Source organism: Triticum aestivum, chromosome 1B (assembly GCF_018294505.1).
Source record: "Triticum aestivum cultivar Chinese Spring chromosome 1B, IWGSC CS RefSeq v2.1, whole genome shotgun sequence".
NCBI classification, from domain to species: Eukaryota; Viridiplantae; Streptophyta; class Magnoliopsida; order Poales; family Poaceae; genus Triticum; species Triticum aestivum.
Genome location: NC_057795.1, coordinates 394,292,907 through 394,316,690, shown reverse-complemented (window position 1 = coordinate 394,316,690; position 23,784 = coordinate 394,292,907).

Here is a 23,784-nt window from a genome sequence, read left to right as displayed (position 1 = left end):
CCTGATGATGGTCTTCATTCCTCCTTGGCGGTGGTGGCAGAGGAGGGATGCCTGCGTTGCCTTAAGGGCGGTCCTCACGAGGCTGATCCCTCCAACCTCCCTCCGAGGCTGGTCCTGCCAACGGTCCTTGCGAGGTCGGTCACGCCACCCTTGGTGAGGGCCACGGTCTCCCCATCGTCCTCCGCCTCTTCCTCCTACTCGGCCATAGCCCCGGTCATTGCGCTCGGGGCGTCGGCCGATACGCCCATCTCGCACAGCCCTGAGCTCTTAGCATTCATTGGTGTTGTGGGTGTGGAGGTCGTGGTACACGCAGTACCGGTTGCCCTTGGATGACTCAGGCCGATCCCTCCCTCGCTTGGTGTCTGGCTCTACTGCGAGCACAAAAGCTCCCTTACGCTTCACGTCCTTGACCTTGGGCTTCTTCTCTTCTGGATCGGCAGCCGGAAGCTCAAGGAGGGAGAGGCGCCCTTCCTCAGCCCTGGCGCACTTGGTCGCCAAGTTGAACAGCTCCAGGGATGTGCACATGTCTTCATGGATTTCTAGCTCCTATTTCATCTTGATGTCACGCACGCCATAGGAGAAGGCTGAGATGATGGCTTCCTCAGTCACCCTGGTTATCTTGAGGCGGGCGTTGTTCAAGCGCTGGATGTACTTCTGCAGGGTCTCTCCTGGCTATTGCTTGATGCGGCGCAGGTCACTCATGGCCGGGGGCCGGTCGCGAGTGCCTTGGAAGTTGGCGATGAAGCGAGTGCGCATCTCGTCCTAGGAGGAGATCATGCAGGAGCCAGGTTCAGGAGCCAGGTGCGGGCACCATCCTTGAGCGCCATGGGAAACCAATTTGCCATGACATTTTCGTCCCCGTTGGCGGCTTCGATGCCCACCTCGTAGAGCTGGAGGAACTCCGTGGGGTCTGCAGTACCGTCGTAGCGAGGAGGCAGGTCCGGCTTGAACTTGCCGGGCCATGCAATGCTATGCAGCTCGGCGGTGAAGGCGCGGCAGCCTGCGGTGGCCACCGAAGCTCTCTGCTAATGCGGGGCTTGCTCCTGGGGATTCCCGCGCACCGCTGCCTGGAGCAGCGCGGGGTCTTGACGTGGTGGCGCAGGGATGCGGTCATGGCGCACCGGTGCTGGGAGCACACGAGCACCTTCTTGGGTATGAGGGATTTCTTGGCAACTCCTTTCTTGTCGCGCGGGCGTCGGACGCGGAGGGTCTCGTCCTGGGGCCGCGCGCCTTGGAGCCAGGGCACCTTCTTGGGGAGGAGGTGGCAGAGGCACCTCTTGATCCTCGCCTCCTGCGCAGGACGGAGGGCGAGGCAGCGAGAGGGATGGCAAAGGAGAGCCCCCTGCAGCGCTGACGAGCTCGGTGATGCGGGTGAGCCAGTCCTCATAGAGGTCATCGACGGGACGGTAGTGCAGGAGCTCACGCGCCAGGAGCAGCGCAGCGTGCGCGTCCGTGGGGGCACGATGGGCGTGAGACGACGAACCGGCTGGAGTCAGCGACGGGGTGGCGGTGCGGCCTTCCTGCCGCACTAAAGGATGCAGGGACGAGGCCTGCTGCTTGTTCCCCGCCAGGCCAGTGGCGGCGTTGGCGGCAGGCGACGGGGAACGAGGGGGGCGTCCGCCGACAGGAGCCGTCTGGGCGACTCGAGCGGCGAGAGCAGCCCGACGCTCGGCGCGGGCTCGGCGAGCGTCAAACATGGGCACAACGGAAGATCACACGCGACCAGCGGAAGAAAGATTCCAACGCACCCCTACCTGGCGCGCCAAATGTCGGATTTCGGGTTCCGGCAGACCCTTGAGGTTCGAACTCTGGGGTGCGCACGAAGATCTTTCCCCTACCAGCTCACGTCTCGAAGTCTCGCAAAGGATCTAGGCTAGAAAGAAGAACACACAAGGGACACGAGGTTTATACTGGTTCAGGCCACCATTGTGGTGTAATACCTACTCCAGTGTGTGGTGTGGTGGATTGCCTCAGGGGCTGATTGTAGGACCTTGAAGTATGTCTAGAGGGGGGGGGTGGTTAGACAACTTGACAAATTAAAAACTTAACCTTTTCCCAATTTTAGAGTTTGGCAGATTTTAGCTATCTTAGGACAAGTCAAGCAATCATCACACAATTCAAGCAAGCATGCAAAGAGTATATGGGTAGCGGAAATTAAAGAATGCAACTTGCAAGAAAGTAAAGGGAAGGGTTTGGAGGATTCAAACGCAATTGGAGACACGGATGTTTTTGGTGTGGTTCCGATAGGTGGTGCTATCGTACATCCACGTTGATGGAGACTTCAACCCACGAAGGGTAATGGTTGCGCGAGTCCACGGAGGGCTCCACCCACGAAGGGTCCACGAAGAAGCAACCTTGTCTATCCCACCTTGCCGTCACCCACGAAGGACTTGCCTCACTAGCGGTAGATCTTCACAAAGTAGGCGATCTCCTTTCCCTTACAAACTCCTTGGTTCAACTCCACAATCTTGTTAGAGGCTCCCAAGTGACACGTAGCCAATCTAGGAGACACCACTCTCCAAGAAGTAACAAATGGTGCGTTGATGATGAACTCCTTGCTCTTGTGCTTCAAATGCTAGTCTCCCCAACACTCAACTCTGTCTCATAGGATTTGGATCTGGTGGAAAGTGGGTTTGAGTGGAAAGCAACTTGGAGAAGGCTAGAGATCAAGATTCATATGGTAGGAATGGAATATCTTGGCCTCAACACATGAGTAGGTGGTTCTCTCTCTAAAATGGTAAGTTGGAAGTGTAGGTTTAGTCTGATGGCTCTCTCAACGAATGAAGAGGAGGTGGAGGGGTATATATAGCCTCTTCACAAAATCTAACGGTTACACACAATTTACCAAACTCGGTGGGACCGATTCAACAAACTCGGTCAGACCGATTTAGTAAACCCAGTGACCATTAGTGATTTTCGGTGGGACTGACATGCAACTCGGTGAGACTGATTCGGTTAGGGTTAGGGCATAACGTAATCTCGGTAAGACCGATTACACAAACTCAGTGAGACCGATTTTGGTAATAAGCTTTCCAGAGAGTTGGTCAGGTAAACTCGGTGGGACCGATTTGCTCTTTTCGGTGAGACCGAAATGTTACAAAAAGGAAACAGAGAGTTTACATTGCAATCTCAGTGGGACCGATCGCTCACTTCGGTTAGACCGAAACGCTACGAAGGGAAACAGAGAGATTACAATCCCATCTCGGTGAGACCGAGATCCCTATCGGTAGGACCGATTTGCTTAGGGTTTATGGCAGTGGCTATGACATTTGAAATCGGTGGCGCCGGGTTGGAAGAATCAGTGTGACCGAATTTGGCTTTGGGTTTAGGTCATATGTGGATGTGATAAAGTAGCTGAGGGTTTTGGAGCATATCACTAAGCACATGAAGCAAGAGGCTCATTAAGCAACACCTCATCCCTCCTTGATAGTATTGGCTTTTCCTATGGACTCAATGTGATCTTGGATCACTAAAATATAAAAAGAAGAGTCTTGAGCTTTTGAGCTTGAGCCAATCCTTTGTCCTTAGTATTTTGAGGGATCCACTTTCATCATCCATGGCATGCCGTTCATTGAGCTTTCCTAAAATAATAGTCTTGGAATAGCATTAGCTCAATGAGCTATATGTTGTTATGAATTACCAAAACCACCTAGGGATAGTTGCACTTTCAATCTCCCCCTTTTTGGTAATTGATGACAACATATAGATCAAAGCTTCGACAAATGATAATAAGATTAAAAACATCGTCGCTTTGAGAAGTATGTGATAAGCAAGAGCTCCCCCTAAATTTGTGCATAGTTTAAAATTTGCTTTGGACTGCAAATGCACAAGGAATTAGGCTCATGGGTTACTCTTCCATGTCACATACATCTTGTTGGAGCGCTCAAAATGATAAGTATTGAATACATGCACTCATCACCAAGCAAAGTGATTGATCACATAAGATAGATAAGATAATATCATCAAACATGCATAAGTGTAGCTTATGATCAAACACATGATCATCAATGTCTCACAAGAATAACATGGTATCTCAAGCAACCAAAAGCAAACAAGTTTGAACCAACAAAGCAAGAGACAACAAAAGCAACACTCTCTCTCTCTCTCTCTCTCTCGAAGCCTATGATCTATACATTTTTCTCCCCCTTTGACAACAAGTTACCAAAAAGTTCATAGAAAATGCATAGTGCTAGATCGACTCTCAGGCTTGATCTTCAGTTGGTGGTGTAGAGATGGCTCCTTGGACGAAGGCTTCAGTTGATGTAGAGGGTGCTGGAGTTGATGCTGAAGCTGGTTGCACTGGAGCTATAGGAGCTGTAGCTGGTGCAGATGATGTTGCTCTAGTGCCTGACACTGGCATAGCAGCTGACCTCTGAGCTCTAGGCACTCTCGCAAAGACATTAGTGGTAGTCTTGCCCTTCCTCTCCTGCATGTCATCCTGCAGTTTCTCCACAACTGTCTGAATCCCAGTTACCTTGACATCAAGATCATGAAATTTGAGTTCCATGATTCTCTCAAGGCTCTCCTGATTTTGAGTGAGGGTGGCCAATCCCTTCTCAATCCTCAGAGATGATGCTATCAAGTAACCACCTGCTCCTGCTTGTTCTTGAAGAAATACTCAGATGCCTCCTCTTGAGTTGGCATCTTGGCAACCTTCTCCTTCCTTGCCTTCTCCTCTCTCTTGAGCTGGTAGCAGCCTTAGGCAGGTTGCTAGGAGTACTTTTGCTGCCTTCATCTGAAGTGCTGGAGGGACTAGTGCCCTCACTCATGTGAATCTGCTCTGCTGACCTGTTTTGGCTGTCACTCTGGTCTGACATGCTGCAAACACTGACTGCTGACCCTGTGAAGAGTTATAGATGAGATAGAGTGGATGAGCATCACAAAATGCAGTGATTTTTTGCAAAAGAATGATTCAAAAATCCAGTTTTAGTTTTCCACAGAAAGCATTTCAGATCAACCGATTTTCAAACTCGGTGATACCGAAGCAGTTTTTGGAACCTAAACTGATGAACTCGGTTGGACCGAGTCACAGTTCGGTGGCACCGAGACTGCTAGGGTTTCACAAAGTCCTAAAATCGGTCGCACCGATTAGCAATTCTCGGTCAGATCGAGAGTTACTAGTGCAATGGCATAAGCCAAATCGGTGGGACCGAGTTTTTCAACTCGGTGGGTCCGAGATGGTTTCGGCGGAAACCTAACCCTAAATTTTCAAATCTCATCTAATCTACGGATTGCATTGACTGGATAGGAGTGTTTCAATCGTGGCAGGAATCAATAAGAACACAATGTGCTAGGAATCAGACGATGATAGCATAGTGATCGAGTCCATACCCTAGTTCGGCGATGAACTCACTACGGCGGCAACGGCGGGGTTGAATTCCGTTGACGGCGGCGGAGACCAGCGACAGGAGGCGGCTGGCGACGAGGAGACGATCCAGAGACCTTGGAGGCAGAGCGAGCTATTGCGCGGGCGAAGGGGTTCGGAGGAATTTCCAAATTTTTGCCTGTGACTATATATAGCCCGGCCCTGTCGGTGTGACCGAGTGGAACAACTCGGTGGCACCGAGATGCATAACTGTGTTCAGTTACAGCAAATCGGTGTGACCGAAAAGTTCAAATCGGTTGCACCGAGATTGAAAACCTAGATCGACTTAGTGATCTCGTTGGGACCAAAATGGAGGAATCGGTCAGACCGAGAATCACAAAGAAGTTTTGGAAGTTTAAGTCTATGACGAATCGGGGACTCCGAGTGCTCCTCACACAGAGTGGTTCGAATCTAACTTGATCAAATTTTGTGATGTAGCATGAATAGAGTTTGAGATGAGAAAAGCATAGAAAGCTAGAGAAAGTTCTTAGGCATTGTTGTCCATCCACTTGGCCAAAAGAAGAAAGAACCAAACAATCAAAACAACAAGTGGATATACTTGAATGAGTAAAATATGCACCAACATGCTCACACAATTAGATAGCAAATGAAATATGTGACAAAGCATGCACAACCAATTCTAGCATCTATCAAACAATTGGCGATGACTAGGTCATCTATATATGAGTATATTGACTTAGGAGTCAAATGATAAACATTTGATCATAGGTCATACTCATCGTTTAAGCTCAAGTGGGGTTACCACTTTTACATAATGCATTTATGTGTTCACACCATTAGAGTTGCTTTGACTCAATTCTTAGAGTTAAGCTCCCCCTAGATGTGAGATCCCTTTTTAGAGGGATGAACTAACCTTGGGTTTTGTCGATGATGACTTCATGTAGGTGTTGAAGATGTGGATGCTCAATGTTGATGTAGATCATTTGGAGCAATCCTTTGGAGTGAGTTGCACTTTCAACTTGCCTACATGGGTTAGTCCCACAAGGAACAAACAAGAATATCCAAAGACATAGAGTGATGCACACACAAGATGATGTCTATGAAAAATTAGGTTACCTTGTCCCTTGCCTTACCAACATGAGGGTTTGTGACTCCTTGAACTAGTGCAAGATGTGGAAGTTGATTGCACTTGTCATTGCCATAATGATATGAGTGAAGAATGTTGGCGGAGTCACCCTCAAGAACTCTCTAGTTCTTCTTCTTCGGGATCCACATCATCTTGATGGGAAGCCTTGGAGTTGTAGTTGTACTTGATGAATTAGAACTTGACGTAGTCTTGGGAATCCACTTGAACGAGGCTTTAGGTGCTTCTTCAAATGCATCAATCTCTTCTTGAAGCTTGTCCTTGCCTTTGTTCTTGTGGTTTTGTGGTGGAAGATCATCTTGAGCTTGTGTTCCCTTGAAGGAAGTAGGATCATACTTCTCTTGTTGAGGAACAAACTTCGTCTTGGGGTATTGATCTTCTTCCCACTTAACTCCATTGGCATTGAACTTTCGTTCAAAACCAACACCTTGATTCTTCCGGTGTCTTGCTTGCTTGCGTACAATTTCCTCGAATTGCTTACACCCGACGAGGCTCTTGTAAACACCTTTCTCTATAATTCCCTTCAATAAGCTATTTTCTTGCTCAAGTGTAACTTGGCTAAGAGAATCATTAGTGGAATCAAGAGAACTACTAGAAGCAACAATATTGGATTTGACATTATTATTAATACTACTAGAGGAAGTATCTTTCTTGTACTTGTTACTAGACTTGACTTGAGGCATGTAAGTAGATAGGAGTAAACGCTTGGCAATGTAAGAAGAACTTTTCTTACGGAGATCATCATTGATTGCTTTTAAGAACTCATGTTGTTGCTCAAGATTGAGCTTTTCAAAGTGTAACTTCTCATGAGCCCTTAAAAGTTCTCGATGATCTTTGAAGATAGTTTCATGAGCCAACTTAAGAGTGTTTAGTTCTTTAGTTAAAAGCTCAATTTTCTCCTTATCATTGTCATTCGTTTGATTAGCATGATTAATTGACATTTCATCATAGTATTCATCACTAGAGTTGTCAACAAGTAAATCATCATCCACAAGCAAGTCATCTTCATCACTATTGAAATCAACATACTCAGGATGTGTTACCTTTGGACCTTTGGCCATGAAGCATCTTCCAATTCCTTCATTTGGTGAATCAAATATGTTGTAGGAGTTGGTTGACACAAGTGCTAGACCGGCAACACCTTCATCTTGAGTATATTCGGAGTCGGAGTGATAGCCTCTCTCGGAGTGATGGTCGGAGTCAGAGCCGGATACCCATTCACCAACATGAGCTTGATGTCTTCGTTTTGTGTAGCTCCTTGATGACTTTTCCTTCCTTTCCGAATCCTTACTTCTCCGTGAGGGTCTTCATTCACAGCGATCATCTCTACTCCTCCTCTCTCTTGGTGGTGATTCTTCTCTTTTGCTTCTTGTTTTTGGAGAATCTTCTCTTCTTTTGTAGGGTGCTATACACTCATTGGAGTAGTGTCCATGCCTTCCACAATTGTAGCAATTGCGCTCTCGACTAGAAGATCTTTTGTCATGATAAGACCTTGACTTGGAGCTTCTTTCTTTGCTTCTGCTCTTGTAGAATTTATTGAAGTTCTTCACCATTAAGCTCAATTCTTCATTGAAGGTTTGTTTCTCACTTGATGATGTGGGGGCTTCACTTGAGGCTTTGTAAGCACCACTTGACTTGTTGTGAAGTTCCTCCTTATCCTTGAGTGACATCTCATGAGCAACAATTCTTTCGACGACTTCCGTTGGCTTGAGATCTTTTTAGTTTGGCATCATTTGGATCAATGTGCACACGATATCATACTTTCCATCCAATGCTCTTAGGATCTTCTTGATGATGAATCTGTCGGTCATCTCTTCACTCCCTAAGCCGGCAATCTCATTTGTGATAAGTGCAAGCCTAGAGTACATTTCAGCAACACCTTCACCATCCATCATTTTGAACTTGTCAAGTTGACTTTGGAGCACATCCAACTTGGATTCCTTGACGGATTCAGTACCTTCGTGCATATCTATCAAAGTATCCCAAATTTCCTTTGCATTCTCAAGACGGCTGATTTTGTTGAATTCTTTGGGGCACAATCCGTTGAAGATGATATCACAAGCTTGAGCGTTGTATTACAGCATCTTCAATTCTTCCGCATTAGCTTCACGGTTCGGCTCTCTCCCATCAAAGAATTCACCTTGCAAGCCAATACAAATAATTGCCCAAATGGCGGGGTTATGTCCGAGAATATGCATTTTCATCTTATGCTTCCAACTAGCAAAATTAGTACCATCAAAGTAAGGACCTCTACGGTGATAATTTCCCTCGCTAGACGCCATACTCTCCTAGGTTGTGAAACCAAGGCTATGACCACCAAAAGCTATGGAAATCAAAGCAAATGGAGACCAAAGCTCTGATACCACTTGTAGGACCTTGAAGTATGTCTAGAGGGGGGTGATTAGACTACTTGACCAATTAAAAACTTAATCTTTTCCCAATTTTAGAGTATGGCAGATTTTAGCTATCTTAGGACAAGTCAAGCAATCATCACACAATTCAAGCAAGCATGCAAAGAGTATATGGGCAGCGGAAATTAAAGCATGCAACTTGCAAGAAAGTAAAGGGAAGGGTTTGGAGGATTCAAACGCAATTGGAGACACAGATGTTTTTGGTGTGGTTCCGATAGGTGGTGCTATCGTACATCCATGTTGATGGAGACTTCAACCCACGAAGGGTAACGGTTGCGCGAGTCCACGGAGGGCTCCACCCACGAAGGGTCCACGAAGAAGCAACCTTGTCTATCCCACCATGGACGTCGCCCACGAAGGACTTGCCTCACTAGCGGTAGATCTTCACGAAGTAGGCGGTCTCCTTGCCCTTAAAAACTCCTTGGTTCAACTCCAAAATCTTGTCGGAGGCTCCCAAGTGACACCTAGCCAATCTAGGAGACACCACTCTCCAAGAATTAACAACTGGTGCATTGATGATGAACTCCTTGCTCTTGTGCTTCAAATGATATCTCCCCAACACTCAACTCTCTCTCATAGGATTTGGATCTGGTGGAAAGAGGGTTTGAGTGGAAAGCAACTTGGGGAAGGCTAGAGATCAAGATTCATATGGTAGGAATGGAATATCTTGGCCTCAACACATTAGTAGGTGGTTCTCTCTCAGAAATGGTAAGTTGGAAGTGTAGGTTTAGTCTGATGGCTCTCTCAATGAATGAAGAGGAGGTGGAGGGGTATATATAGCATCCACACAAAATCTAACCGTTACACACAATTTACCAAACTCGGTGGGACCGATTCAACAGACTCGGTCAGAGCGATTTAGTAAACCTAGTGACCGTTAGTGATTTTCGGTGGGACTGACATGCAACTCGGTGAGACCAATTCGGTTAGGGTTAGGGCATAACGTAATCTCGGTAAGACCAATTACACAAACTCGGTGAGACCGATTTTGGTAATAAGCTTTCCAGAGAGTTGGTCAGGTAAACTCGGTGGGGCCGATTTGCTCTTTTCGGTGAGATCGAAATGTTACAAAAAGGAAACAGAGAGTTTACATTGCAATCTCGGTGGGACCGATCGCTCACTTCGGTTAGACCGAAACGTTACGAAGGGAAACAGAGAGATTACAATCCCATCTCGGTGAGACCGAGATCCCTATCGGTAGGACCGATTTTCTTAGGGTTTGTGGCAGTGGCTATGACATTTGAAATCGGTGGCGCCGGGTTGGAAGAATCGGTGTGACCGATTTTGGCTTTGGGTTTAGGTCATATGTGGATGTGAGAAAGTAGCTGAGGGTTTTGGAGCATATCACTAAGCACATGAAGCAAGAGGCTCATTAAGAAACACCTCATCCCTCCTTGATAGTATTGGCTTTTCCTATGGACTCAATGTGATCTTGGATCACTAAAATATAAAATGAAGAGTCTTGAGCTTTTGAGCTTGATCCAATCCTTTGTCCTTAGTATTTTAAAGGATCCACTTCCATCATCCATGCCATGCCGTTCATTGAGCTTTCCTGAAATAATAGTCTTGGAATAGCATTAGCTCAATGAGCTATATGTTGTTATGAATTACCAAAACCACCTAGGGATAGTTGCACTTTCACTGATGATGAACAATACAAAGGGGGAATAGCCTCGCAAGGGGCTATTCTTGAGCTGGTGCGATGAATTGTTTGGGTGAGTTCAGTCGCCTCTCTCTTTCTCTCTCTCTCTCTCTCTCTCTCTCTCTCTCTCTCTGATTGATCCGTCTCCCAGCCGCCCCTACTCTGTGGTGGCTAGCTCTATTTATAGAGGGAGGCCCTGGGCCTGTTCCCAAATAATGAGCGGGAAGGGCGCCAACAATTGGTCATTTTGAAGGGGAACATCTAGTACACTTATCTTGACTAAAGTTGGTCTACGGCTGCCAAAGGCTCTGACGATGACGCCGTCCTGGGCTCCACGATGACCTCCATCCTGCCGTTCTGATGGTCTTGGTCTTGTTGCACCGAAACAGTAACCTTTGCCTGATGCCTTGGCATGTGCTTGCGCCCTTTGCACCGAAGGGGAAACAAGGACACTGCATAGGCCGGCGCCCGCCTGGTCTCGATCGTCATTTCTTGCATCATGGGCACCTCGCGAGGTACCCTGCCTTGATCTCTCCGCCTCCTCGCAAGCCTGCCTGATGAGGCTGCTCCTGAGGAAGCTTCCTGTCATCCGCCCCGCGAGGCTTGGCCCCTCGCGAGGGTCTTGAGCTTGAGCTGATGAAGCTGGGCTGTATTGGGCCTTCACTCGAGCCACGCCGCAGGCCGCAGGTAGGCAAGTCTGGGGACCCCCGTTCCCAGAACGCTGACAGGCCGCCTGGTACCTGGGTTCCTCCTCCGCCATCTCCTTCTTCAAAGCCACTTTCCTAGGTTTCTTAGCCGGCGGCAGCGACTTCCTCAGAAAAAGATTGTACTATCCCCAAAACTAATCCAAAGTTGGGGAGTCCGACGCAACGTCGTCCGGCGGCGCGTAAGGGTCCTCGTCGCTGCTCTTCGAGTGAGCATCCTCGGGGATGGCGACTCCTCATCGGCGTGTGGGCAGACCAGCGGCACCATGGCAGAGATTTGAGACACACACACACAGACACACACACACACAGAAAGAGAGAGAGAGAGAGAGAGAGAGAGAGGGCGAGCGAGGGGAGGATGTCGATGAGAATGCAGGCGGGTCGGCGTGAGTAAGGTAGTATTTATTTGCGGCCGGAATCTGGATCATTGGGAAGAATACACACGCTGGTGATAACCCACAAGTATAGTGGATCGTTTGTAGCCTTCTTCGTTAAATAATAGTGTCGAACCCAAGAGAAGCTAAAGGCAGAACAAATATTCCCTCAAGTTCTATCGACCACCGATACAACTCTACGCACACTTGACGTTTGCTTTACCTAGAACAAGAATAAAACTATTTTGCAAGAATAAAACTATGAGTACTTTGCGAGAATAAAACTACAAATAAAATGCAAGGTAATAAAAGTGGATAGCTTTTGTCAACAAGAAAGTCATTTGTCCCTAGGTAATCGATAACAAGTACCGGTAATCATTCTTGCAATTTTATATGAGGGAGAGACATGAGCTAACATACTTTCTCTAATTGGATCATATCCACTTATGATTGGACCCCTAGAAAGCATCAACAACTACTAAATATCATTAAGCTCGTGAAACCCAACCATAGCATTAAGTATCAAGTCCTCTTTACTCCCATACACCCATAACCCACTTATCCGCGTTTGGGCTACTGTCATCCCCCGCAACACCAACAATAAGCAAACCATGAACATATTGCAACACCCTACAGTGGGTATCCCTCACGTTTGTGTGAGACGGAGGGCACCGTAGGACAACACCATAAATAAAATATACAATCATACCAACCAAGATCACGATTAACCCATAGGACAAAACGGATCTACTCAAACATCATAGGATAGCCAAATATCATTGGGAAATAATATATGGAGTTGAGAACCATGTTTAAGTAGAGATTACAGCAGGGAGAAGGGGTGTTACACCACTGCATAGAGGGGGAGAGAGTTGGTGTTGACGGTAGCAGGATTGTTGATGAAGATCGTCGTCATGATCCTAGCCCTGGCGGCATTCCGGTGCCACCGGGAGAGAGGGGGAGAGATACCCCTCCTTCTTCTTCTTCCTAGGCCTCCCCCTAGATGGGAGGAGAGTTCCCCCTCTAGTCCATGGCCTCCATGGCGGCGGAGGGGCGGGAGCCCCTCCAAGATTGGATCTGCCTCTCTATTCTCTTCTGTTTCGCGTTCCCCAGATCTGTCCCTTCACAGTTTCTTAAATTCCCGGAGATTCGTAACTCCGATTGTGCTAAAAAAATTACATGATTTTTTCCATATATCATCTTTCTTGCGCCAGAAGAAGGGCCCCAACCACCTTACAAGGAGGGAATAAGACACCTGGGCACGCCTGGCACCCCCTAGCGCGCCCTGGTGTATCTTGGGGGCTGTGGGGCCCCATTTGCGTTTATTCCACCTCCCAAAAATCACATATATTCCAAAAATAATTCTCCGTAACTTTTTATCGCGTTTGGACTTTGTTTGATATGGATTTTCTGTGAAACAAAAAAACATGCAACAAACAGGAACTGGCACTGGGTACTAGATCAATAGGTTAGTCCAATAAATCATATAAATTGTTGCCAAAAATATGTAAAAGTTGTATAATATTGGCATGAAACAATAAAAAATTATAGATACGACGGAGACGTATCAGCATCCCCGAGCTTAATTTCTTCTCGTCCTCGAGCAGGTAAATGATAAAAAAGATAATTTCTGATGTGGAATGGTATCTAGTATAAAGTTGATCAAATATGTAATCATGGCATGAATATTAAGACACGAGTGATTCAAAGCAATAGTCTATAATTTTACATAAAGACACCAATACTCAGGCATCCCAACAAATAATCATGTCTGTCAAATTATCAATGCTAAAGAAAGCTATCCCTACAAAATCATATAGTCTTGTCATGCTCTGTCTTCTTAACACAAAGTATATATCATGCACAACCCCGATGATAAGCCAAGCATACTTTTTAACGCGCTTACTCCCACGCAATACATGAGCGCAAGCCATGGATATAACACTATAGGTGGAATAGAGTATGATGATAGGGGTAAATATAGAGAAGACATAAAGTAAGAAAGTATCACATCGACGCGGCTAACCAACGGGCAATGGAGATGCCCATCAATTGATATCAACATGAGGAGTAGCGATTGCCGTGCAACGGATGCACTAAAAGCTATAAGTGTATGAAAGCTCAATATGAAATCTAGGTGGGTGTGCATCCAACTTCCTTGCTCATGAAGACCTCGAGCATTTGAGGAAGCCCATCATCGGAATATACAAGCTAAGCTCTATAATGAAAAACTCCCACCAGCATATGAAAGTTACTAAATAGGAGACTCTCTATATGAAAAACATGGTGCTACTTTGAAGCACAAGTGTGGTAAAAGATTGTAACAATGCCCCTTCTCTCTTTTTTTCTTTTTCCCTTTTTTTTCCTTTTTTCCTTTTTTCTTTTCTTCCTTTTTTTCTCATTGTCCGGAGTCTCATCCCGACTTGTGGGGGAATCATAGTCCCCATCATCCTTTCCTCACTGGGACATGCTCTAATAATGAATAATGATGATCATCACACTTCTATTTACTTATAACTCAAAAGAAATAAAAATTACAACTTGATACCTAGAACAAAATATGACTCTATATGAATGCCTCTGGCTGTGTACCAGGATGTGCAATGATCTAGCATAACAATGATATCAAAAAATGGACAAGCCATGGAAATATCATGCTAGCTATCTTATGATCATGCAAAGCAATATGAAAATGAATACTCAAGTCATCAAAACGGAGGCGGTGGAAGTTGCATGGCAATATATCCCGGAATGGCTATGGAAATGCCATAATAGGTAGGTATGGTGGCTGTTTTGAGGAAGATATAACAAGACTTATGTGTGATACAGCGTATCATATCATGGGGTTTGGATGCTCCTGCGAAGTTTGTACCACATCTCGAGGTGAGAAAGGGCAATGCACGGTACCGTAGAGGCTAGCAAATTGCGGAAAAAGTAAGAGTGTGTATAATCCATGGACTCAAATTAGTCATAAAGAATCCATATACTTATTGCAAAAGTTTATTAGCCCTTGAAGCAAAGTACTACTACGCATGCCCCTAGGGGGATAGATTGGTAGGAAAAGACCATCGCTAGTCCCCGACTACCACTCATAAGGAAGGCAATCAATAATAAATCATGCTCCAACTTCATAGCATAATAAGAGACTATATGTGCATGCTCCGGGAATCACAAACCTTAACACCAATATTCTTACTAACCACAACCCTTTACTAGTACCTCCCACATATTCCATCTCTATATCGCAAAACTATTGCAAGGAATCAAACATATCATATTCAGTGATCCATAAGTTTTATGTAGGATTTCACGACTAACCATGCAATTGACCAATTCCTGTTGACTCTCTAAATAGCTATAAGTGAAGCATGAGACTTTAATTCTTTCTACAAAAGACCACACTCTAATAAATATAAGTGAAGCAAAAGAGCATTCTACAAACAACGGTTTTGTATGTGAAGAGAAACAAACAATACAAACTTCAAATGACATAAGTGAGGCACAGGAAGCATTGTGTAAAGCCACACTCAAAATATATAAGTGAAGTGCAATGAGCATGGTGCATAAAATAAAAATGAAAACTAAGCACAAAATATGCTCCAAGATTTGCACATATCACATGAACGAAACGAAACGAAAACATAACGATACTTGTTGAAGAAAGATGGGATGCCTTCCAGGTCATCCCCAAGCTTAGATGCTTGAGTCTCCTTGAATATTCACTTGGGGGCCTTGGGCATCCTCAAGCTTGAGCTCTTGCCTCTTCTCCTTCTCCTCATATCGAGACCTCCTCGATCTTTGATCACTTCATCCACACAAAACTCAACAGAAAGCTTGGTAAGATCCATTAGTATAATAAAGAAAATCGCTACTCTAAGTACTGTTTAAAACCAATTAATATTTTGTTTTTGCATTGTAGCTACTGTAATATAACTTTTCCATGGCTTATACCACCGATAGAATCGATAGTTTCATCAAAACAAGCAAAACAATGCATCAAAAACAAAATCTATCTTAAACAGGACAGTCTGTAGCAATTTGAACATCTACCATACTTCTGGTACTCCAAAACTTTTGAACAATTAGGACGAAATAAACAATTTTTATATAAATAGTGTGCAAAAAGTTTCAGAACCTTTTGACATTCCAGTAAAAAATGAAAGTTCACGCGCTACAGCCAAAGTTTCTGTTTCTGCACCGCACATATCAACAAGCAATCTAATCATCCTAAAGGCAAACCTCAGCACAATAATTTAACAATACAAAAGATTTGTACAAGGGGATAATTATTTTTGTTGAAAAGTTTCTGTAATTGAGATTTACAAAGTTTCCATGGGCATGAAGAAAGTTCAAGGATCTCCCCCACTTCAACAATGCTCGTCTCTCTCACTTCCACTTTCCTTTTTGTGAAGTTTTAAGTTCCCCTCTATATTTTTTTGTTTTTAAACTTTATAAAAGCACTCAACGGAACCAAATGGCTCTCTAAAACTTCTGGGTTGTCTCCCTGGCAGTGCTTTCTTTAAAGCCAGTAAGCTAGGCATAAAGTGCTCAAGTAATGGATCCATCCGAATCCCAAGGTATATCAAAGCCAATTTTAATTAGCAATGATTTGGCATTTAGTAGTGAGCACATAGCAACATATATCAATCAATGACGAAGTCTAACTCTCTTCCTATGCATTGGCATGTCATACAAGAACAACTCATGCACATCAAGTAAAGGCCAATAAATAGCATAAGCAGTTTCTTGGAATTTTATCGTGTTGGAAACATAAAGAGGTGGAGATGTAGTTCCTCTCTCATAATAATTGCAAGTAGGTGCAGCAAGCACATGCATATTACATTCATAAAAATTATCACGTGCAACGGTAGAAGGCAACCCATCAATATAATCCTTAATAAGAACAAACTTCTCCGATATAGTGTAGTTTGGAGAATTCAAAAAGACAATAGGACTATCATGCGTGGGTGCAATAGCAACAATTTCATTCTTAATATAAGGAACCATAGGAAGTTCATATCCATAAGAATAATTCATATTGGCATCATGGCCACAAGCATAAAGTTCATCAAAAAGGGATATTTCAAAAGAATCAACGAGATCATAGCAATTATCATAGCATTCATCCTTCGGTAAGAACGAAGGGTAATTAAGCAACGTATTAGTTGAAGAGTTACTCTCATTAGAAGGTGGGCACGTGTAGCTAGTCCGCTCTTCCTCCCTTTGTTCTTTGCTCTCCTCATCATTTTTTGATCCAATGAGCTCACAGTTTCATCAATTCCTTCTTCCATAGACTCCTGCAAAATATTATTCTCTTCTTGGACAACAGAGACTTTCTCAATAAATACATCAATATCGGAATTGTATTTATAATTATCATAGCAATATTTAAGGATGGCAAAATTTTCAGGTCTATAAACTGAATCATCAAAATGTTCAAACTTTTCAAACAAAGATTCAATTTAGTAAGCATCCTTAAAAGCAACAAATTCTTCTATTCGTTCCACATCATAGTAATCATATATACCATTGTCATAAGAAGCCAAGATTTCATTATCATTAAATTTGCATGAAAAGGGAAGATGTGGAGCATTCATCCTACAACAACAAGTATAATCATATCTCAAGCATAGCTCCCGAGCATACCAATGCAACATATGAATTTGATCCCATAAAAATTTCCCTTTATGAGTCAAGCGATAATCCCTAAAGTATTCACGTTGATCCAACGTTACTCCCATTATATAGTTGAATGGGGTTTTCTCAGGATTATCAAAATAGTGCATAATATCTTTCACATAACAATCATCGAGGGTTTTAGGAGGTTCCACATCTCCATGAGTAGCAAGTACAACTAATTATTTTGGTGTTTTGTGTTCCATATCCATAACTAAAGATAGAGAACAACTTAGAACTGAAAATAAAAACTACTCAGTGATAAAGCAAACAAGCACACACACGAGAATATTCACCCCACACTATTGCTCCCCGCAACGATGCCAGAAAAAGGTCTTGATAACCCACAAGTATTGGGGATCGTGTGTAGCCATCTTCAATAAATAAGAGTGTCGAACCCAACTAGGAGCTAAAGGTAGAACAAATATTCCCTCAAGTTCTATCGACCACCGATACAACTCTACGCACACTTGACGTTTGCTTTACCTAGAACAAGTATAAAACTATTTTGCAAGAATAAAACTATGAGTACTTTGCGAGAATAAAACTACGAATAAAATGCAATGTAATAAAAGTGGATAGCTTTTGTCAACAAGAAAGTCATTCGTCCCTAGGTAATCGATAACAAGTACTGGTAATCATTCTTGCAATTTTATATGAGGGAGAGGCATGAGCTAACATACTTTCTCTACTTGGATCATATGCACTTATGATTGGACCCCTAGCAAGCATCCGCAACTACTAAAGATCATTAAGGTCGTGATACCCAACCATAGCATTAAGTATCAAGTCCTCTTTACTCCCATATGCCATAACCCACTTATCCACGTTTGGGCTGCTGTCATCCCCCAAAACACCGACAATAAGCAAACCATGAACATATTGCAACACCCTACAATGGGGATCCCTCATGTTTGCGCGAGAAGGAGGGCGCCGTAGGACATCACCATAAATAAATATACAATCATACAATCCAAGATCATGATTAACCCATAGGACAAAATGGATCTACTCAAACATCATAGGATAGCCAAATATCATTGGGAAATAATATATAGAGTTGAGCACCATGCTTAATTAGATATTACAGCGGGGAGAAGGGGTGTTACGCTGCTGTATAGAGGGGAAGAGAGTTGGTGTCGACGGTAGCAAGATTGTTGATGAAGATTGCCGTCACGATCCTAGCCCGGCGGCATTCCGGCGCCACCGGGAGAGAGGGGGAGAGAGCCCCCTCCTTCTTCTTCTTCCTAGGCCTCCCCTAGATGGGAGGAGAGTTACCCCTCTGGTCCATGGCCTCCATGGCGGCGGAGGGGCGGGAGCCCCTCCAAGATTGGATCTCCCTCTCTATTTTCTTCTGTTTCACGTTCCCTAGATCTGGCCCTTCATGGTTTCTTAAATTCCCGGAGGTCCGTAACTCTGATTGCGCTGAAATTTCTACACGGTTTTTTCCCATAAACTATATTTATTGTGCCAGAAGAAGGGCCCCAACCGCCTTATGGGGAGGGAATAAGATACTTGGGTGCGTCTGGCACCCCCTGGTGTATCTTGGGGGTTGTGGGCCCCCATTTGCGTTGATTCCACCTCCCAAAAATCACATATATTCCGACATAATTCTCCATAAATTTTTATCGAGTTTGGACTTTGTTTTGATATGGACTTTTTGCGAAACAAAAAAACATGCAACAAACAGGAACTGGCACTGGGCACTAGATCAATAGGTTAGTCCAATATATCATATAAATTGTTGACAAAAATATGTAATAGTTGTATAATATTGGCATGAAATAAAAAAAAATATAGATATGATGGAGACGTATCAGCTGGTCGCCGAAATTTACGAGTACTGTAGTTCGAATTACACACGATTCCCGCAGCAAAATCTGTGTGTGAACATAATAGCTGGCGGTTTCCAATACAGAATCGTGTCTGATTCATAACCCCTGCCACTCACCTTCCAAACCTCGAGGCGCGAAATAGAGTGCCAATCGTGTGGGGCCGGTTGTCTTGCAGGTTTTACATTTTCTTTTATGAATACCAGATATTTACATTCTCTGATGATTTTTTAACTCGCACACAAGTACACAACTATGATTTTTCAAACTGTTATGGTTAGCCGTTGCATGTAGATGTAGTTCAAATTTGAATTATGATCATTAATGGCTAGAAAATCACTTAAATGCCTTTAAAAGGTCAAATGACCCCTGAATTTTTCGAAACTTTCACATGACAGTTGTATTAGTGCACGTTAAACGTAGAAAAATTTGATGGCCGTAAGAGGAAGCTATCTCTTGTTCGTCATCAAACATGCATTGTTCCCTCTCGGAACCACGAACCTTCTAGTGAGTTGCTCCGGTTTGTGAGGGGTGTGTGTCCAAACTTTCATCAAACATGCCAATTTTCTTACCACATCATCTTGGTGGCATGACATTACATCAAGCAAGGTTTCATGTTTTCTGATCATTTTTTATTTTTTTGCAATTAAAATGCCATGGCACTCCATGCATGTGTGTCCATGCCGTGAGACCAATATGTTTGAAAGTTCCTTTTAATTGAATGCACATGGAATTAAATCGCACACAAGTACACAAATATGATTTTTCAAACCGTTATGGTTACCCATTGCATGTAGATGTAGTTCAAATTTGAATTACGGTCATTAAATGGCTAGAAAATCACTTATATGTCTTTAAAAGGTGAAATGACCCTGAAATTTTCCAAATTTTCACATGACAGTTGTATTAGTGCACGTTAAATGTAGCAAAAAATTGAAGGCCGTAAGAGGAAGCTAACTCCCGTTCGTCATCAAACATGCATTGTTCCCTCTCGGAACCACGAGCCTTCTAGTGAGTTGCTCCAGTTTGTGAGGGGTGTGTGTCCAAACTTTCATCAAACAGGCCAATTTTTTACCACATCATCTTGGTGGCATGACATTACATTAAGCAAGATTTCATGTTTTTCTGGTCATTTTTTAATTTTGGGAATTAAAATGCCTTGGCACTCCATGCATGTATCCATGCCATGAGACCAATATGTTTGAAAATTCATTCTAATTTACTGCACATGGAATTAAATCGCACATAAGTACACAAATATGATTTTTCAAACCATTATGGTTAGCCGTTGCATGTAGATGTAGTTCAAATTTGAATTATGGTCATTAAATTGCTAGAAAATCACTTAAATGTCTTTAAAATGTCAAATGACCCCTGAAATTTTCCGAATTTTCACATGACAGTTGTATTAGTGCATGTTAAATATAGAAAAAACTTGAAGGCCGTAAGAGGAAGCTATCTCCCGTTCGTCATCAAACATGCATTGTTCCCTCTCGAAACCACGAGCCTTCTAGTGAGTTGCCCCGGTTTGTGAGTGGTGTGTGTCGAAACTTTCATCAAACAGGCCAATTTTTTACCACATCATCTTGGTGGCATTACATTACATCGATCAAGGTTTCATGTTTTTCTGATTATTTTTTAATGTTTTGGAATTAAAATGCCATGGCACTCCATGCATGTGTCCATGCCATGAGACGAATATGTTTGAAAATTCCTTCTAATTTACTGCACATGGAATTAACTCGCACACAAGTACACAAATATGATTTTTCAAACCGTTATGGTTAGCCGTTGCATGTACATGTAGTTCAAATTTGAATTACGGTCAGTAAATGGCTAGAAAATTACTTAAATGTCTTCAAATGGTCAAATGACCCCTGAAATTTTCCAAACTTTCACATGACAGTTGTATTAGTGCATGTTAAACGTAGAAAAAATTTGAAGGCCGTAAGAGTAAGCTCTCTCCCGTTCATCATCAAACATGCATTGTTCCCTCTCGGAACCACGAGCCTTCTAGTGAGTTGCTCCGGTTTGTGAGGGGTATGTATCCAAACATTCATCAAACGGGGCAAATTTGTTCACCACATCATCTTGGTGGCATGACATTACATCAAGCAAGGTTTCATGTTTTTTTGATCATTTTTTAATTTTGCCATGGCACTCCATGCATGTGTCCATGTCGTGAGACCAATATTTTTGAAAATTCCTTCTAATTTACAGCACACGAAATTAACTCGCACACAAGTACACAAATATGATTTTTCAAACCGTTATGGTTAGCCGTTGCATGTACATGTAGTTCAAATTTGAATTACAGTCATTAAATGGCTAGAAAATCACTTAAATGTCTTCATAATGTCAAATGACCCCTGAAATTTTCCAAATTTTCACGTGAGAGTTGTATTAGTGCACGTTAAATGTAAAAACAAATTTGAAGGCTGTAAGAGGAATATATCTCGCGTTAGTCATCAAACATGTATTGTTCCCTCTCGGAACCACGAGCCTTCTAGTGATTTGCTCCAGTTTGTGAGGGGTGTGTGTCCGCACTTTCGTCAAACAGGTCAATTATTTTACCACATCATCTTGGTGGCATGACATTACATCAAGCAAGGTTTCATGTTTTTCTGATCATTTTTTAATTTTTGGGAATTAAAATGCCATGGCACTCCATGCATGTGTCCATGTCGTGAGACCAATATGTTTGAAAATTTCTTCTAATTTACTACACATGGAATTAACTCGCACACAAGTACACAAATATGATTTTTCAAACCGTTATGGTTAGCCGTTGCATGTACATGTAGTTCAAATTTGAATTACGGTCAGTAAATGGCTAGAAAATTACTTAAATGTCTTCAAATGGTCAAATGACCCCTGAAATTTTCCAAACTTTCACATGACAGTTGTATTAGTGCATGTTAAACGTAGAAAAAATTTGAAGGCCGTAAGAGTAAGCTCTCTCCCGTTCATCATCAAACATGCATTGTTCCCTCTCGGAACCACGAGCCTTCTAGTGAGTTGCTCCGGTTTGTGAGGGGTATGTATCCAAACATTCATCAAACGGGGCAAATTTGTTCACCACATCATCTTGGTGGCATGACATTACATCAAGCAAGGTTTCATGTTTTTTTGATCATTTTTTAATTTTGCCATGGCACTCCATGCATGTGTCCATGTCGTGAGACCAATATTTTTGAAAATTCCTTCTAATTTACAGCACACGAAATTAACTCGCACACAAGTACACAAATATGATTTTTCAAACCGTTATGGTTAGCCGTTGCATGTACATGTAGTTCAAATTTGAATTACAGTCATTAAATGGCTAGAAAATCACTTAAATGTCTTCATAATGTCAAATGACCCCTGAAATTTTCCAAATTTTCACGTGAGAGTTGTATTAGTGCACGTTAAATGTAAAAACAAATTTGAAGGCTGTAAGAGGAATATATCTCGCGTTAGTCATCAAACATGTATTGTTCCCTCTCGGAACCACGAGCCTTCTAGTGATTTGCTCCAGTTTGTGAGGGGTGTGTGTCCGCACTTTCGTCAAACAGGTCAATTATTTTACCACATCATCTTGGTGGCATGACATTACATCAAGCAAGGTTTCATGTTTTTCTGATCATTTTTTAATTTTTGGGAATTAAAATGCCATGGCACTCCATGCATGTGTCCATGTCGTGAGACCAATATGTTTGAAAATTTCTTCTAATTTACTACACATGGAATTAACTCGCACACAAGTACACAAATATGATTTTTCAAACCGTTATGGTTAGCCGTTGCATGTACATGTAGTTCAAATGTAAATTGCGGTCATTAAATGGATAGAAAATCAATTGAATGTCTTCAAAAGGTCAAATGACCCCTGAAATTTTCCAAACTTTCACATGACAGTTGTATTAGTGCGCGTTAAACATAGAAAAAATTTGAAGGTCGTAAGAGCAAACTATCTCCTGTTCGTCATCAAACATGCATTGTTCCCTCTCGGAACCACGAGCCTTCTAGTGAGTTGCTCTGGTTTGTGAGTGGTGTGTGTCCAAACTTCCGTCAAACAGACCAATTTTTTTACCACATCATCTTGGTGGCATGACATTACATCAAGCAAGGTTTCTTGTTTTCTGATCATTTTTTAATTTTTTGGAATTTAAATGCCATGGCACTCCATGCTTAATTGTGTCATAGCCGTTAGACCAATATGTTTGAAAATTCCTTGCAATTTACTGCACATGGAATTAAATTGCACACAAGTATACAAAATATGACTTTTCAAACCGTTATGGTTAGCTGTTGCATGTACATGTAGTTCGAATTTGAATTACGGTCATTAAACGGCTAGAAAATCACTTAAATGTCTTAAAAGGTCAAATGACCCCTGAAATTTTACCACCGACCTACGGGTCCATAGTTCAAACCGATGAAGCGTGAGTAGTTTACCACCGACCTATGGGTCCATAGTTAGTAGCTAGATGGCTTCTTCTCTCTCTTCGATTCTCAATACCATGTTCTCCTTGATGTTCTTAGAGATCTATTCGATATAATACTTTTTTGCGGTGTGTTTGCTGAGATCTGATGAATTGTGGATTTATGATCAGGTTATCTAAGAATATTATTTGAATCTTCTCTGAATTCTTATGTGCATGCTTTGATATCTTTCCAAGTCTCTTCGAAT